The 17,882-nt window shown below is 47.7% G+C and overlaps 1 protein-coding gene across 17 annotated transcripts in view; it reads right to left on the bottom strand.

The window, feature by feature from the left end:
- Window positions 1–17,882, bottom strand: part of bcas3 (BCAS3 microtubule associated cell migration factor) — a 322,912-nt gene that overhangs the window by 124,678 nt on the left and 180,352 nt on the right. The window lies entirely within an intron of this gene.

Here is a 17,882-nt window from a genome sequence, read left to right as displayed (position 1 = left end):
TGTAGCGTCTCCCAGGAGGCGGAATATGTGTTGTCTTTGATGATGTTGTGAGCTATGCTGACGCACCGGGTGTTGTATATGTCCGTCAGGGAGGGGAGAGAATTTGCGAACGACTCAACCGCCGTAAAGTGTCCGCCTCGGCTGGTTCCCCGTGTCGGCCACCACAAGTGAAAATTCGGCCTCTTCCCCTGGAAGTCCGGCCAAGTTTGGCGAATATTTTCTAAGTGCCAACGACTCAACCGCCGTAAAGTGTCTGCCTCGGCTGGTTCCCCATGTCGGCCACCACAAGTGAAAATTCGGCCTCTTCCCCTGGAAGTCTGGCCAAGTTTGGCGAATATTTTCTAAGTGCCAACGACTCAACCGCCGTAAGGTGTCCGCCTCGGCTGGTTCCCCGTGTCGGCCATCACAAGTGAAAATTCGGCCTCTTCCCCTGGAAGTCTGGCCAAGTTTGGCGAATATTTTCTAAGTGCCAACGACTCAACTGCCGTAAAGTGTCCGCCTCGGCTGGTTCCCCATGTCGGCCACCACAAGTGAAAATTCGGCCTCTTCCCCTGGAAGTCTGGCCAAGTTTGGCAAATATTTTCAAAGTGCGAACGACTCAACCGCCGTAAAGTGTCCGCCTCGGCTGGTTCCCCGTGTCGGCCACCACAAGTGAAAATTCGGCCTCTTCCCCTGAAAGTCCGGCCAAGTTTGGCGAATATTTTCTAAGTGCCAACGACTCAACCGCCGTAAAGTGTCCGCCTCGGCTGGTTCCCCATGTCGGCCACCACAAGTGAAAATTCGGCCTCTTCCCCTGGAAGTCTGGCCAAGTTTGGCAAATATTTTCAAAGTGCGAACGACTCAACCGCCGTAAAGTGTCCGCCTCGGCTGGTTCCCCGTGTCGGCCACCACAAGTGAAAATTTGGCTTCTTCCCCTGGAAGTCCGGCCAAGTTTGGCGAATATTTTCTAAGTGCCAACGACTCAACCGCCGTAAAGTGTCCGCCTCGGATGGTTCCTCCGGTCGGCCAGAAAAAGTGAAAATTCGGCCTCTTCCCCTGGAAGTCTGGCCAAGTTTGGCGAATATTTTCTAAGTGCCAACGACATTCATTTAGACATGGCGATTGAATGTTTACGTACCGGTAGTTATTGTCGTTGCTTGACGCGCGATGACTCGCACATTCGCTCAATACCCAGTACTTCCCCCTAGCAGTCATCGTTGCTGCCTGGCTTTCGATGTCCGTTATTGAGGTGAGAATATTTGAAATTGTTGCTGAGGATGCGTGTTAATGCGACAAACGCTTTATAATGATTCAGTTTCTCGCTGTTTGATGAGCCTGACGGACGCACACCCACGCACAATGAGATGCATGAGAAACGGCCTTGGTTACCATCACATTTGAAGCGATGAATACGAAGTTAAATTTTATGACTCAGTGTATAAGTCGAGTTTGATTTTTTTCGGTCGATTTTGGATCGAAAAAGGTCGACTAATACACCGGCAAATACGGTATACACAAAGAGGATTGTCGGGAAAGAGATGGTTCTTTGGGGACGCATACCTTTTATTAACGTTTATTGATAGAGATGGAGGAGCTCCGCAAACACTGGAACACGAATAAATTTCAGCAATAACCAAATAAACTTAACCTGAGGGAACCTGAGGGAAACATGCGCAAAAAACAACTAGTGATAAATAAAATGGGACCACTTACAGGGGTGATTGGCAATGCAATACAAGCTACACATAAAGATCCGGAGAAGACATGACCCGGAAAGAAAAAAACTGAAAAGAGTGAAGCAACAAGATGTCATCAACTGTAGCCCAGAGCCCATTAGTGGCCGGATAAAACCTCTACAGTAGCTGCAGCAGCTCCATTTCCTTCGTTAAGAACCAACTAGACTGCCTTTGACTTTTGTCCTCCATAAAGAGGGTTTGTGTGTAAAAGCTTCCTTTCTCCAGAAATGTCCGTCTTGATCCCATTGCGTCTCTTGTTCGTGCAACACTATTTGCCAGACGGACGGATGTGATCAACACACAACTCTCCTCCCCAGTGACCATGTGTCTGGTCACATATCCCTCTGCCGCGCAAAGCGGTGCCGCGCAAAGCGGTGCCGCGCAAAGCGGTGCCGCGCAACAGCGGTGCCGCGCAACAGCGGTGCCGCGCAACAGCGGTGCCGCACAGCAGTGTTCCATAACCTTTATACTAATGAGTGTATAAGTGTATTAGACATCACAAAAACCATGCAAAGTCCATAGATACGCTGCACCAGACTACAAGCCGCAGAGTTCAACGCATAAGAATGGAAATACCTTAGATCTGGTATTATCCCGGGGACTAGCAACCTCAAATATAGCAGTACTGCCATACACTACTGTTCTGTCTGATCATTTCTTAATAAAATTTGAAATTTTAGTTCCTTGTCAAAGACAAGAGAGCAATCAGAATTATAGCAGCCGTAATTTTAACTCCATGACTGCAACTGCGCTATCTGAGTTACTGTCGCCGGCAACCGCCATGTTTCCCGCATACAGCGGCTCTATTGATAATCTTACAAATGAATTCAATGCGACATTATTAAAAGCCATCGACTCTGTGGCACCGCTACGTCTGAAAACTCGCCGTAGATGGCCAACTCCGTGGTTCACAGATGAAACACGTACGTTTAAACAATTATGTAGAAAGCATGAGCGCATATGGCGTTTAACCAAACTTGAGGTTTTCCATCAGGCATGGAAGGACAGCCTCCTGAAATATAAAGATGCGCTTATTTTAGCAAAAACTCGTTATTTTTCGCAAGTCATTAATCTTAATAAAAACAATCCTAAATACCTATTTGATACAGTGGCAAATCTAACCCCCAGCCGACCCCCGATAGCTCCTTCCACTCAGCTGACGAGTTTATGAAATTTTTTGCTCAAAAGATTGAGTCCATTAGGGACGAGATCAAGAATACCATTCCAATCGCTCCGCCGGTTACTAGCGCTGGGGATCATGCAATAACCCTCTCAAATTTTAAAAGCGTGTCCCTTAAAATGCTTACAAAATTGGTTAGTACGGCTAAACAAACAACATGTTTACTTGACCCGCTTCCAGCCAAACTACTTAAAGAATTATTTCCAATTTTAGGACCGTCCGTCTTAAATATAATCAATCTGTCTGTTTTCTCTGGGATAGTGCCAACAGCCTTTAAAACCGCTATTATTAAACCGCTACTTAAGCGAGCAAATCTTGACCCGGACTGTCTCAGTAATTATAGGCCAGTTTCAAACCTCCCATTCATAGCAAAACTTCTCGAAAAAGTAGTAGCGCAGCAGCTTATTGATTACATGGTCGCTAATAATCGATATGACTCTTTTCAGTCTGGTTTTAGAGCTAATCATTCTACAGAGACAGCACTTGCTAAAGTGACTAATGATCTCCTCATAGCTATGGATTCAAATACGTCGTCTGTATTGTTACTACTCGATCTTAGTGCTGCCTTTGACACTGTAGACTTCGATATTTTATTAGGGCGTCTTAAAAGTTGTGTTGGTATCTCAGGGTCAGCACTAAGCTGGTTCAATTCCTATCTATCAGACAGGACGCACCGAGTGGTCCATGGCAATACGTCCTCTGAGCTTTCTAATGTTACGTGTGGTGTCCCACAGGGATCGGTACTCGGACCGATTTTATTTAATATTTATATGATTCCGCTTGGGGACATAATACGTAAATATAATATTAGCTTTCAATGCTACGCGGATGACACCCAATTATATATGCCGTTATCGATGACAGATCCGCGGGACTGTTGTAATCTCGAGGCGTGCCTTGCGGAGATCAAGCAATGGATGTCTCTCAACTTCCTTCGTCTTAACCCAGATAAAACTGAGATGTTGATCATTGGTCCTACTCGTTATCAACACTTATTTAAGGAAACCACTATAACTATAGATAACCGTACTATCACTCAGAGTGATACGGTAACTAATCTCGGGGTAATATTTGACCAAACGCTCTCCTTTCAAAAACACATTAAGAATATAACCAGGATTGCGCTTTTTCACCTTCGTAATATTGCTAAGATTCGTCCTATCCTCTCGACCGGGGATGCGGAAACTATTATACATGTGTTTGTCACGTCACGCCTGGACTACTGTAATGTATTGTTCTCTGGTCTTCCTAAGTCCAGTATCAAAAGTCTACAGTTAGTGCAAAATGCCGCTGCGAGGCTGCTCTCACTGTCAAGAAAATTTGATCACATTACCCCAATATTAGCCAAATTACATTGGCTCCCGGTCCATTTAAGATGTGACTTTAAGGTTCTTCTACTAACCTATAAATCACTGCATGGCTTAGCGCCTTCATATCTCGTCGACCTCGTCGTTCCTTATGTTCCGTCTCGTAACCTTCGTTCGCAAAACGCTAGTCTTTTAGTTACACCAAGGGCCAAGAAAATGTCTGCAGGGTCTAGAGCATTCTCTATTCGGGCTCCAGAGCTTTGGAATGCCCTACCAATGGATATTAGAACTACTACCTCAGTAGAAACATGTAAGACACGTTTAAAGACACATTTCTATGAGATGGCCTTTAACTAACTTGTAGTGGCCGATTTGGCCGGAGTTTGTTTTGTTCTCTCTGCCCACCCCTCTCCCCGGCTAGGTGGCTCAAAAGCTGATAGCGGCTAGCTGGATTCTCGGGGACCAATTCAAGATGAAGAAACTGCAGCTCAACCCCCTTGAAGACACTGCCAGGACAATCGAGGGCACCTCCGACATCCATTTTTTCATTGATTTTCACATTATGTATTACTTGTGCCCTCTCTGCATCCATTACAACCTGGTGATCCTGAAAGGGGGATCCTTCCATCTGTGGTCCCTTCTCAAGGTTTCTCATTTTCCCCTGGCAGGTTTTTTTTTAGTTTTTCCTTGTCCTTTTGGGAGCTTAAGATCAGGGGATGCTTTGAGAATAATTGTCAATTTTGGCTATGTGAAGCCCTTTGAGACTGTTTGTAATTTAGGGCTATACAAATAAACTTGACTTGACTTGACTTGGCTTGTGCAAAAAGTAGCGGCTTATAGTCTGGAAAATAAGGGCATTTTTCATTGGTGTCTTTGTCTTTTCAAAGAGACAGGAAATGTTCTTAAACATTTGAATTCATCAAATATCAGTATTGTTTGCGGATATATAAAAAACAAAACAAAATCATAATGAGGCCGATAATTAATTTGTGTCTGTGTGTGTTCGTGCGCAAATGTGTAGATTTTATTTTCTCATTGGTGTCTCTTTGCCTTTACAAAGCAAAAGGAACTGTTATTAAATTTTTGAATTTGTTAAATAAAAAAACACCAAATACCAAAACAAAATCATGATAAGGCCAACAATTGAAGTGTGTCTGTGTTTGTGTGTGAGTGTGTGTGTGTTTAACAGAAATGTAAATGGTAATAAATAGAAATTGAATAGAAGAACATAGAATATCACTGTCAAACATATTTTTCTCTATAATTTTTGCTTCTACAACATGAAGTGAACTCAAGAATTAATAGTGACAACTTTTGGTAAAGTGCAGTATTGGAACAAGACAGACAGAGAGCCTTGTCCCATGCTCTGTTAACACTTGAAAACATGAGTTAACACATGAAACAACATAAACATAAACATGAAAACATGTATGCCACAAATGGTTTGCCAAGCCACAAGAAGTATTTGCTTGAGCTGGAATTACTGAGAAAAAATGGGGGCCCCTCTAATTATAGTGTGAAAACTTTAGTGAGCGGTGAGTTGCAGCTTAGGTCTGTTTATCTGGGAGCATTCTCTTGCTCACTTGCCCCCACACACGCTCTGTTCTCTTCTGCTCTCACACAGCACACACGCTCTCTTTATTCTCTTTGGGTTTCGTCATGTCCTACCCACTGGGTGGCTGGATAATCTGGCTTTCTAACAGATTAAACTTGGTTGCTGTATAGTGACCACCACCAGTGTTTAACATCTGACGAATGGCAGGGTCTATGCTCCCAAAAGGTAATAGGTTAGTGATGTTGGAAAGCATTGCGAATGTGACTGCCTATGTCTAGGGGTTTTGTGGCCATGTTGAAATAGAGCGGCTTCAGTTAGTTAGCCCATGAGAAGGCCAAAATATAAAGAAGCATAGCCACTTGGCAAGTGACAAGAGAGAGTTTGGGGGAAACAAGAAGCCTGCTTGGGTAGGATTTGACACGTCCTATTTCGAACACCAATTCAGAGGGGTTCCAGTGTTATTTAAAACGTTTCCGTATAGAAAATGCTGGCACATGTACTTAACTGAAAAGGATGATCTTTAATTCAACATATTTAATTTAATAAAAATTGGAATAACGTGAGGGCGGCTCGGTGTAGCACTGGGTAGCACGTCCGCCTCACAGTTAGGAGGGTGTGGGTTTGATTCTGCCTCCGTCCCTCCCTGTGTGGAGTTTGCATGTTCTCCCCGTGTCCGCGTGGGTTTTTTCCGGGCACTCCGGTTTCCTCCCACATCCCAAAAACATGCTTGGTAGGCCAATTGAGCACTCCAAATTGCCCCTGGGTGTGAGTGCGAATGGTTGTTCGTCTCTCTGTGTGCTGCGATTGGCTGGCAACCAGTTCAGGGTGTTCCCCGCCTACTGCCCAATGACGGCTGGGAAAAGCTCCAGCATGCCCGCGACCCCCGTGGGGACAAAGCGGTACAGAAGATGGATGGATGGATGGATGGATGGATGGATGGATGGATGGATGGATGGATGGATGGATGGATGGAATAACCTGTGGCCTCAGCCTTTACACAATAATAAAGAATAGGAATAAAATGCGTGACGGCCACGGTCGTTACACAATGAAATCACTGTCTACATTAATTCCATTCATGAAATTAAAATAAATGTAGCCACTTATGGACAATTTGCACGCCGTAAAAGCATATTTTGAGTTTGAGCGTTCTTGTTCATTTGTTATAAAAGAAAAGGCAACACCTAGTCACACACTCTTAACTGTTCCTCAAAAAAAATGATTTAACTACTCACCCCATCAATGGTTGCCATTTACAACCTAAAAATGCATATATTGTTTGAAAAGATCTCATGAAGACATGGGTGTATTTTGACATTGCCATTATAACTAATAATTTGTCACGTCTCGTCCCCAGCCGTGTACTATGTGTCTCTGTCTTGGTTTCTGTCTGTGTGCTCGCCCCTCCCCTCCTGTGCCCATGATTAGTTTGATTATTCTCACCTGCCTTTTGTTACCTGTTGTGTATATAAGTCGTGTCTGCCCCGCACGCCCCGTCGGATCATTGTGTGTGTTGTTGTCTTGATGTCTTTTGGTTCCTGTCGGTTAGTCCTTTTGTTATTTTGTTAAGTCATGTCAGTTTGCCAAGTCTATTAGTTTGTTTTGCTGAAACGAGGTCGAAGCTGCATTTGGTCGCCCTGCTCCAGCTGATCCGTGACAGAATGATCTGAACACTACAGCGACCAGCGTTTGGACCCCCCTCCACCATCAGCTCCCGCTGCGACGCCTGATCCACGTCCGTCGTCCGAGCTTGTTCCAGCACCATGGGCTCCGCGGTCGCCATCAGACTTCGCCCCAGCGACACCGGACTCGCGGCCGCCATCGGAGTTCCTCCCGGCGCCATCAGCTCTGCGACTGTCATCGGACTTCGCACCCGCGACGCCAGACCCGCGGCCGCCATCGGAGTTCCTCCCGGCGCCATCAGGACTCGCGGCCGCCATCGGGCTCCACCCCGGTGTCGCAGGACCTGCGGGCGTCGCCAGACTTCAAGCCAGCTGCTTCGGACCTGCGACCGTCACCAGACTTCAAGCCAGCTGCGCCGGACCCGCGACAGTCGCCAGACTTCGATCCAGCTGCGCACAGCCTCGCCTTCCGAATGCCGCTGATCGCGGTCCGGACTTCCAAACGCCGCCAATTGCGGCTCTGACTTTTCGTATGCCGCCGATTGCGGTTCGTGTCCCTAGAGTTGCTGCCGATTGCAGTTCGTGTCCCTACAGTTGCTGCCAATTGCGGTTCATGTCCCTAGAGTTGCCGCCGATTGCGGTTCATGTCTCTAGAGTGGCCGCCGATTGTGGTTCGTGTTCCAGAGTTGCCACCGATTGTGGTTCATGTCCCCAGAGTTGCCGCCGATTGCGGTTCATGTCCCCAGAGTTGCCGCCGATAGTGGTTCATGTCCCCAGAGTTGCCGCCGATTGCGGTTCATGTCCCCAGAGTCGCCGCCAATTGCGGTTCATGTCCCCAGAGTTGACGCCGGCCGCGGTTAGGACTTTGCCATGGCTGGTGAGGCCATTTGGACTGGTGCACTGACCCCCCGCCCGTCCGTTCAGCATGTGGGGGTTTCGTTTTTTAGGATGTCAGGAGCCGTCCCTTGTGTGTGTGTGTGGGTGGTGCTATCACGTCTCGTCCCCAGCCGTGTTACTATGTGTCTCTGTCTTGGTTTCTGTCTGTGTGCTTGCCCCTCCCCTCCTGCGTGCCCATGATTAGTTTGATTATTCTCACCTGCCTTTTGTTACCTGTTGTGTATATAAGTCCTGTCTGCCCCGCACGCCCCGTCAGATCATTGTTTATGTGTTGTTGTCTTGATGTCTTTTGGTTCCTGTTGTCTTAATGTTTTCACGTCATTTGTCCCTGTCGGTTAGTCCTTTTGTTATTTCGTTAAGTCATGTCAGTTTGCCGAGTCTATTAGTTTGTTTTGCTGAATAAACCCTGGTCCATGCTGCATTTGGTCGCCCTGCTCCATCCGACCCGTGACATAATTACATAAAAGATTTTAAGGATGAACAATGAATGACGAGGCAATATGATAAAACAAGCACAAACAACGTTGAAGGGCGCATATTGCCACTATACGTCTTCTGTGTCCCTTTAATTATACCACTAGGAATAGATCCACAGATTATTGTATCACACAACCCACATTGGTTTCTGCCATATTTCCCTTCAAGCGTGCTGGAGCCTATCCCATTATCATCATCATCATTGTCAGGGTTTTCCAGATTATCTTTATCGTATGATTATGTTGGAATGCAACCTGTAATAAATAACCTGGTTAGATTAGTTTTATGCTTATAGTGGAATGTAACCGGTAATAAATAAACTAGAGGACAAGGGCTTTCTCTATTCAGTCCACTCTTACCCCCACTCTGTTTTTCTTAATAAATCATCGCTGTATGCAAGGCAATGAATGGACTCTCCACCTGCAGGTGTCTAAAAGGACTTGCTTGTCTCCCGTGTGGTTCTTGCAAAATAAGTTGGAGTGAGCACAACTCTAACATTTTGGTGCAGAAACCCGGGATCTCTCATACCCACCATCTGGCTGACGGAGGACGACACGCTGTACACCGTCGACGGGCCAGCGTCCATTAGCAGTACCTGGTAAAGAAAGACCTGGGAAGGAAATTCTTCGCTGGGCCAGCATCTTAGGTCTGCCTTCGTCTGACAGGGGTGGATTGACGGGACCCGGCAGTGCAACGAACCAGGGGACAAGTACGTTAAGGGCCTGAAGTTGTGTGATTGTGTTGTTGTGAAACGCGTAAAACATAGAGGTGCATGAGATACAGCTTGAGTTCAAGTCCCAGTGGAAGGAACAGGCTAAGAAAAGCAGAGCTTCTTTTTTGTTCATCGAAGAAGTGCGTAGACTCTTCTTTGTCTGTTCTTCCGAGCTGAGGGATCTGGCTTGGGTTAGAGTCCCAGTGGAAGGAACGGGCTAAGAAAAACAGAGCTTCTTTTTCTTAATTGAAGAAGGGCTTAGATTCTTTCTTTTGTCCGTTTTTCCAAGCTGTTTGGGAGGGTTTTATACCCATCCCTGGATAGGCCTAAAAAAGCGCTGGAGTTTGTGTGATTGTGTGACTGGTAGGATAAATTGACTAAACAGCAGTTGTAGCATTGATCCACGTCAATGATACAGGCTAGTAATTTGTTGAAAGGTCAATTTAAACCTGCATTGAGGATCCTCAAATAAATAAATAAATAAATAAATGAACATATAAATACCCCTCCGTGAGTCGTCACCTTATCCTGGTGGAGGGGTTTGCGTGCCCTTAAGATCCTAGGAGCCATGTTGTCGGGGGCTTCATGCCCCTGGTAGGGTCACCCATGGCAAACGGGTCCTAGGTGAGGGGCCAGACAAAGCACGGCTCACAGAAGCCCCTTATGACGATTGAAATAAATGGACTTCGTTTTCCCTCGCCCGGACGTGGGTCACCGGGGCGTTCCTCTGGAGCCAGGCCTGGAGGCGGGGCTCGAAGGCGAGCGTCTGGTGGCCGGGCCTTCGCCCATGGGGCCCGGCCGGGCATAGCCCGAAAAGGAAACGTGGGTCCCCCTTCCCATGGGCTCACCACCTGTGGGAGGGGCCGAAGGGGTCGGGTGCAATGTGAGCTGGGCGGCAGCCAAAGGCAGGGACCTTGGCGGTCTGATCACCGACTGCAGAAGCTGGCTCTTGGGACATGGAATGTCACCTCTCTGGCTGGAAAGGAGCCCGAGCTGGTGTGCGAGGCAGAAAAATTCCGACTAGATATAGTCGGACTAGCCTCCACGCACAGTTTGGGTTCCGGTACGAGCCCTCTCGAGAGGGGCTAGACTCTCTTCCACTCTGGAGTTGCCCACGGTGAGAGGTGTCGAGCAGGTGTGGGTATACTTATTGCCCCCCGGCTGGGCGCCTGCACATTGGGGTTCACCCCGGTGAACGAGAGGGTAGCCTCCCTCCGCCTTCGGGTGGGGGGACGGGTCCTGACTGTTGTTTGTGTCTATGCACCAAACGGCAGCTCAGAGTACCCACTCTTCTTGGGGTCCCTGGAGGAAGTGCTGGAGAGCGCTCCTTCTGGGGACTCCATCGTTCTACTGGGTGACTTCAATGCTCACGTGGGCAATGACAGTGAGACCTGGAAGGGCGTGATTGGGAGGAACGCCCCCCGCAATCTGAACCCGAGCGGTGTTCTATTATTGGAATTCTGTGCTCGACACAGATTGTCAATAATGAACACCATGTTCAAGCATAAGTGTGTCCATGTGTGCACTTGGCACCAGGACACCCTAGTCCGCAGTTCGATGATCGACTTTGTAGTCGTGTCATCGGATTTGCGGCCGCATGTTTTGGACACTCGGGTGAAGAGAGGGGCGGAGCTGTCAACTGATCACCACCTGGTGGTGGGGTGGCTCAGATGGTGGGGGAAGATGCCGGTCTGACCTGGCAGACCCAAACGCTCTGTGAGGGTCTGCTGGGAACATCTGGCAGAATCTCCTGTCAGGAAGAGCTTCAACTCCCACCTCCGGCAGAGCATTTCCCACGTCCCGGGGGAGGCGGGGGACATTGAGTCTGAGTGGACCATGTTCCGCGCCTCCATTGTTGAGGCGGCCGACCGGAGCTGTGGCCGTAAGGTCGTTGGTGCCTGTCGTGGCGACAATCCCCGAACCCGCTGGTGGACACCGGCGGTAAGCGCTGGTGGACACCGGCGGTAAGGGATGCCGTCAAGCTGAAGAAGGAGTCCTATCGGGCCGTTTTGGCCTGCGGGACACTGGAGGCAGCTGACAGGTACCGGATGGCCAAGCGGAACGCGGCTTCGGCGGTTGCTGAGGCAAAAACCCGGGCGTGGGAGGAGTTTGGTGAGGCCATGGAGAATGACTTTCGGACGGCTTCGAGGAAATTCTGGTCCACCATCCGGCGTCTCAGGAGGGGGAAGCAGTGCACCGTCAACACTCTTTACAGTGGAGATGGCGTGCTGCTGACCTCGACTCGGGACGTCGTGAGTCGGTGGGGAGAATACTTCGAAGACCTCCTCAATTCCACCTACACGCCTTCCATTGAGGAAGCAGGGCCTGGAGACTCTGAGGCGGATTCTCCAATCTCTGGGGTCGAAGTCACTGAGGTAGTTAAAAAACTCCTCGGTGGCAAAGCCCCGGGGTGGATGAGATCCGCCCGGAGTTCTTAAAGGCTCTGGATGTTGTGGGGCTTTCATGGCTGACACGTCTCTACAACATTGCGTGGACATCGGGGACAGTGCCTCTGGATTGGCAGACTGGGGTGGTGGTTCCGCTCCGTTTGAACTACTCCCCTCCGGACGCCGTTATAGAGCTCTGTACACTAAAACCAGCAGACACAGAGACAGCTTCTTCCCCCAGGCTGTCGCTCTGATGAACTCACACCACTCTTAGAGTCTCAAAGTCATTACTGTGCAATAACATCCCGCTTTCCACACCTTTTTTGTCTACACTGTTTGTACTATGTGTCCTCTCTGCATCCATTGCAGCCTGGTCATCCTAGTCTCTTCTCAAGGTTTCTCATTTCCCCTAGCTGGAGTTTTGAGTTTTTCCTTGCTCTCTTGGGAGTTTAAGATCAGTTTAAGATCAGGGGGTGTTTGATTCGTTCTTCACATGTCCTGAGTGTTGTTGTTAGTCACCTAAATGTTGAACAGAGGCTGTGATTTACCGAAGTCAAATTCCTTGTTTGGCACGCTCAAACATGGCGAATAAAAACTCTTGAATCTTGAATCTTGAATCTTAAGAAGGGGGACCGGAGGGTGTGTTCCAATTACAGGGGAATTACACTCCTCAGCCTCCCTGGTAAGGTCTATTCAGGGGTGCTGGAGAGGAGGGTCCATCGGGAGGTCGAACCTTGGATTCAGGAGGAGCAGTGTGGCTTTCGTCCTAGCCGTGGAACAGTGGACCAGCTCTACACCCTTGGCAGGATCCTCGAGGGTGCATGGAAGTTCGCCCAACCAGTCCACATGTGTTTTGTGGACTTGGAGAAGGCGTTCTACCGTGTCCCTCGGGAGGTTCTGTGGAGGGTGCTTCGGGAGTACGGGGTGCCGAGCCAACTGATAAGGGTGGTTTGGTCCCTGTATCACCGATGCCAGAGTTTGGTCCGCATTTCCGACAGTAAGCCGGATTCATTCCCAGTGAGGATTGGCGGAGCAGAGGCTGTCCTTTGTCACCAATTCTGTTCATAATTCCCTGTATCACCGATGCCAGAGTCTGGTCCGCATTTCCGGCAGTATGTCGGATTCGTTCCCAGTGAGTGTTGGACTCCGCCAAGGCTGCCCTTTGTCACCGATTCTGTTCATAATTTTTATGGACAGAATTTCTAGGCGCAGCCGAGGCGTTGAGGGGGTCCGGTTTGGGGACCTCAGCATCGCGTCTCTGCTTTTTGCAGATGACGTGGTGCTGTTGGCTTCTTCAGGCCGTGATCTCCAGCTCTCGCTCGAACGGTTCGCAGCCGAGTGTGAAGCGGTCGGGATGAGGGTCAGCACCTCCAAATCCGAGTCCATGGTCCTCGATCGGAAAAGGGTGGAATGCCCTTTCCGGATCGGGGATGAGATCCTGCCCCAAGTGGAGGAGTTCAAGTATCTTGGAGTCTTGTTCACGAGTGAGGGGAGGATGGAGCGCGGGATCGACAGGCGGATCGGTGCAGCGTCGGCAGTAATGCGGACCCTGTACCGGTCTGTTGTGGTGAAGAGAGAGCTGAGCCAAAAGGCAAAGCTCTCAATTTACCGGTCGATTTACGCTCCTACCCTCACCTATGGTCACGAGCTATGGGTCGTGACCGAAAGAACGAGATCCCGGATACAAGCGGCCGAAATGAGTTTTCTCTGCAGGATGTCCGGGCTCTCCCTTAGAGATAGGGTGAGAAGCTCGGTCATCCGGGAGAGACTCGGAGTAGAGTCGCTACTCCTCCACGTTGAGAGGAGCCAGATGAGGTGGCTCGGGCATCTCATGGGGAGGTGTTCCGGGCATGTCCCACCGGTAGGAGACCCCGGGGACGACCCAGTACGCGCTGGAGAGACTATGTCTCTCAGCTGGCCTGGGAACGCCTTGGGATCCCCCGAGATGAGCTGGATAAAGTGGCTGGGGAGAGGAAAGTCTGGGAGTCCCTCCTAAAGCTGCTGCCCCCGCGACCCGACCCCGGATAAGCGGAAGATGGATGGATGGATGGATGGATAAATAAATAAATAAATGAATAAATAAATAAATAAATGAATAAATAATAATAATAATAATAATAATAATTTTGAGAAAAAGAAACTGTAAAACCGAAAACTACTAAAATTAAGATTGGAAACAAAAACGCTAAATCTCTACCTCTTGACGGAGATGAGAAGTACATGGTGAGTAGATTTCTTAATTGTATGTAATATATGCCAAAGTGGAAGAAAATGTATGGAGTGGAAGGGAAGTTGAAAGTTGAAGTGTGGAAGATAGGGGTTGATGTTTTGGAGGAGAGTGTGAATAGGAAGACAAAGGGACTGAAAAAGAAAAGAGAGAGAATTGAATTGTGCTAGAATGTGGTTGAAAGCTTCACAAGAGAGAAGAGAACAAATCCAAAAGACAAAAGATAGAAAGATGAAAAGTGATGAGTCTGCGATTATGTTTGTCAGGCCAGAAGACAATGAGGCCACAGTGCGCAGGCGCACTGTTCCGGCCACGGCTCCAGCCGAAGCTGAAGGCGCAGCTCAAGCAGAAGAGCAAGAGGGACCTTCCGCTCGTACGCAAAACTTGTATCCAAGCTTAACAGACCTGCAGTCTCCCCCATATAACAGCAAAAAAAGTCAGGGTCACATTATTAGAAGTCCTGTGCGAACAAGAAGTATGACCTATTGCTGCTAGATTTTCCCAAAATTCGGACCCTGCTGATGTGTGCCCAATGATACAGGTGCCAAACCCTATTGTAGGGGAAGGCCAACCTCCACATACATATGTTTTCTGGCCATGGACTTTGGAAGAGGCAAGAAAAGCAGTTGAAGGGGTTACCCCTGTTGCTGAAGACCCAGATAAATGCGCAGAGGACATGGCTGGAATCATACATTCCTATAGACTGAATGGACATGAGGCAGGAGAAGCTGCAATGTCTTCCTTGGGAAAAGACTGGGCAAAGGTTAGAGGAAATTATACAGGTAGAAATAATCATGGGCCTTTTCCCTATCCTGTTGAGGGAAATCAAGTGGGAGGGGAGTATGCAGCACAATGGAATGATCTTGTGCAAAGAGTGCAAACTATATTTCAAAGACGAGCGAATTATGGTCACTTGGCAGGAATAAAACCTGGGGAAGATACTGATGATTTTCATTTGAGATTTGAAAAATAATTCAGGGTGCATAGTGGCATCCCATTCAATGATGCAGCTAAGAGTGCTTATCAACAACAGCTTAAAAATGCGCTCCTCACTAATTTCCGCCCTGAAATAGGCAACTGGGTGAGGAAACATTTGGTAGAAGTGGATATTGCAAGGGTGACAACAACTATGCAATGGGCCAGACATGCTGAAAAAGTGATCAAAAAAGGCAAAAGTTCTGATGTATTTCATCTAGACAATGATGATGAACTAGATGAAGATACAACAGTCTTCTTCCAAGGGTCCCAGCAAGGCAGGGGAGGAGGTAGAGGCCAACAAGATCGCAGGCCGCCATATAATTCAAAACCGCCATCAGATTCTAACAACTTTTGGAACTGTGGGAAACGAGGACACCTTGCAAGGGAGTGTCGTCGGGCGAAACAATACCAATCAAAGGGTGCAGGATGGGGCAGAGGAAAAGCCAAATTTTCAGCATGACGAGATCCCACCCTTTGACCTCTGGTGCTCCTACAGAGGAAGAAATAGTGCATGTCCATACAGCATGGGACATTCTGAGTGCACTAAAAGAAAAACCATACGTTACTCTAAACATGGGAGGAAGTGATGTCGAGTTTTTGTGTGATACCGGGGCTTGTAAAACCGTAATAAAAACTAAAGTCCCAAATCTAAAGGCCTCCCAAAGTACTATTTGGGTGAAATCTGCTGATGGGCAGGTACACAAGGAGAGTATCTCCAATCCAGTTGAAGTGAGAGATAAGGAAACTGGAAGCATGGCTTCAGTTTCGATTGTCCTATCCCCAAAATGTCCCATAAACCTCCTGGGACGAGATCTGATGACTCGGTTGGGAATTGCAATAATTCCAGTAAAGAATGGCATGCGAGCATGTAGAGTGAGAGATGTGGACTCATATGCTGCACAAGCAGGTGAACAGATTTGCTGCTCCTATGCCATCCCTCCTGAACGAAATCCTAAGCTACCAAGCAAATTGCTGACTCAAGCTCGAAAACAATTGTCCCAACCTGAATCAGAAATGACTTGTAATGAATTACATGTCACCATGAATATTCTCACTGATCCACAAGATGACTATATTGGAAGTTTTCTCAGCGACACAGAAGTAACTAACAATCACTGCTCTATGCACTGATCGCAGGTCATTTGCAGCTGCTGCTGTGCTCCTGCCCGCTCCTCAGAAAGACACATACAAGTTGTCGGCTGTATCCCACATCTCATTGTTTAAACCTCACAGTATAACGTGGGCAGATGTGGGTTCCCGAATTAAACTTGCTGGATCTGTGACTGATTATGAGGACAAAGGTGATGGGTGGAGCTACAGTTGTGACATGTGGAAGCAAACAGTGTGTGAAGTAGCTGTTGGCAGAGCAGGCGCTTGTGCGCTTCCCTGACTAGTTGACATTTGTTTGAATGAAAAGGAGGAGGGGGAATTGGCTGGGCTTCCTGAAAAACTGTGGATCAAGGGCCCATCTGATGTAGGACTTTTGAAGTCCATTTCCCCAGTACAGATCAAACCAAGATCAGAGTGGCGTCCGAGAGTTAAGCAATATCCTTTAAAACAGGAGGCAATAAATGGGATTGCCCCTGTTATAAATTATCTTTTGACAGGAGGAATCATTAGGGAGTGCTCGGATTCTCCTTGCAACACTCCCATTTTTCCAGTCCAAAATGCCAACAAAATTGATTGGCGAATGATACAAGATTTACGAGCAGTGAATGATGCAGTGCAAACAAGAGCACCTAATGTGCCTGACGCACACACACTTCTGAACACTTTGAAACCTAATCAGATGATTTCACAGTAATTGATCTCAGCAAATCATTTTTCTCAGTGCCAATTCACCCAGACTCACAGTTCTGGTTCGCTTTTACCTTTAAAGGACAAAGCTATACATACACCAGATTGCCACAAGGATTTGCTGATAGTCAAACTATTTTCATTCAAGCTATCATGGCCTGTTTGGCTGATTTTCAGATGTCAAACAAAAGCCAACTTCTAGTTTATGGAGATGATCTCCTGGTAGCCTCTGAAACTGAAGCTGCTTGCAAGGCAGACTCCTTAGCATTGTTACACTATCTCTGCAAAACAGGGAATAAAGTGAGCAAAAATAAGTTACAATGGGTCAGACAGGAAGTGAACTATTTAGGTCACACTTTGTCGGCTTCTGGAAGACAGATACAGAGAACCAGAAAGCAGATTATTGCAGGTGCACCAAAACCTGAAACAAAAAAAACCAAATGAAATTGTTTTTGGGGCTCTGCAATTACTGCAGAGCATGGATCCCACATTATGCGGAAAAAACACAACCGCTGCTGGATATTGTGCATTGAGTCCCCATGGCAATGACAGAAAAAATAATGTGGACACCAGTAGCAGATGATGCTTTTGTAGTGCTGAAACAGGCTCTGATAGAAACCACAACTCTTGTCTTGCCAAACTACAATAAAACCTTTGTGCAAATGGCAGACTGCAGTAATGGTCTTATGACCTCAGTGTTGCTGCAGAGTCATGGCAGCAAACTAAGACCAATTGCATTTTATCTGAAAACATTGGATCCAGTGGCTCTATCTTTGCCAGACTGTGTCCAAGCAGTATGAAGCGCTTGCAGTGAGACAATCTGCAGATGTGGTGCTCTTTCACAAAATGGAGCTGCAAGTTCCACATGCTGTAGATGTGTTGCTGCTGCAAATGAAAGCAAAATGAACTTTTTGTCACCAGCCAGACATCTGTCCTACACTGCTATACTTCTGTCACAACCACACATCGTGATAAAGAGATGCACAATCCTTAACCCAGCAACGTTGATCCTGTTGCCAGGGGATGGA

The sequence above is a fragment of the Syngnathus floridae genome, chromosome 7 (genome assembly GCF_059516105.1).
Source record: "Syngnathus floridae isolate MCC-2025c chromosome 7, RoL_Sflo_1.0, whole genome shotgun sequence".
NCBI lineage: Eukaryota > Metazoa > Chordata > Actinopteri > Syngnathiformes > Syngnathidae > Syngnathus > Syngnathus floridae.
Note: the sequence above shows the minus strand (reverse complement) of the source record. Positions and strands in the feature narration are given on the sequence as shown.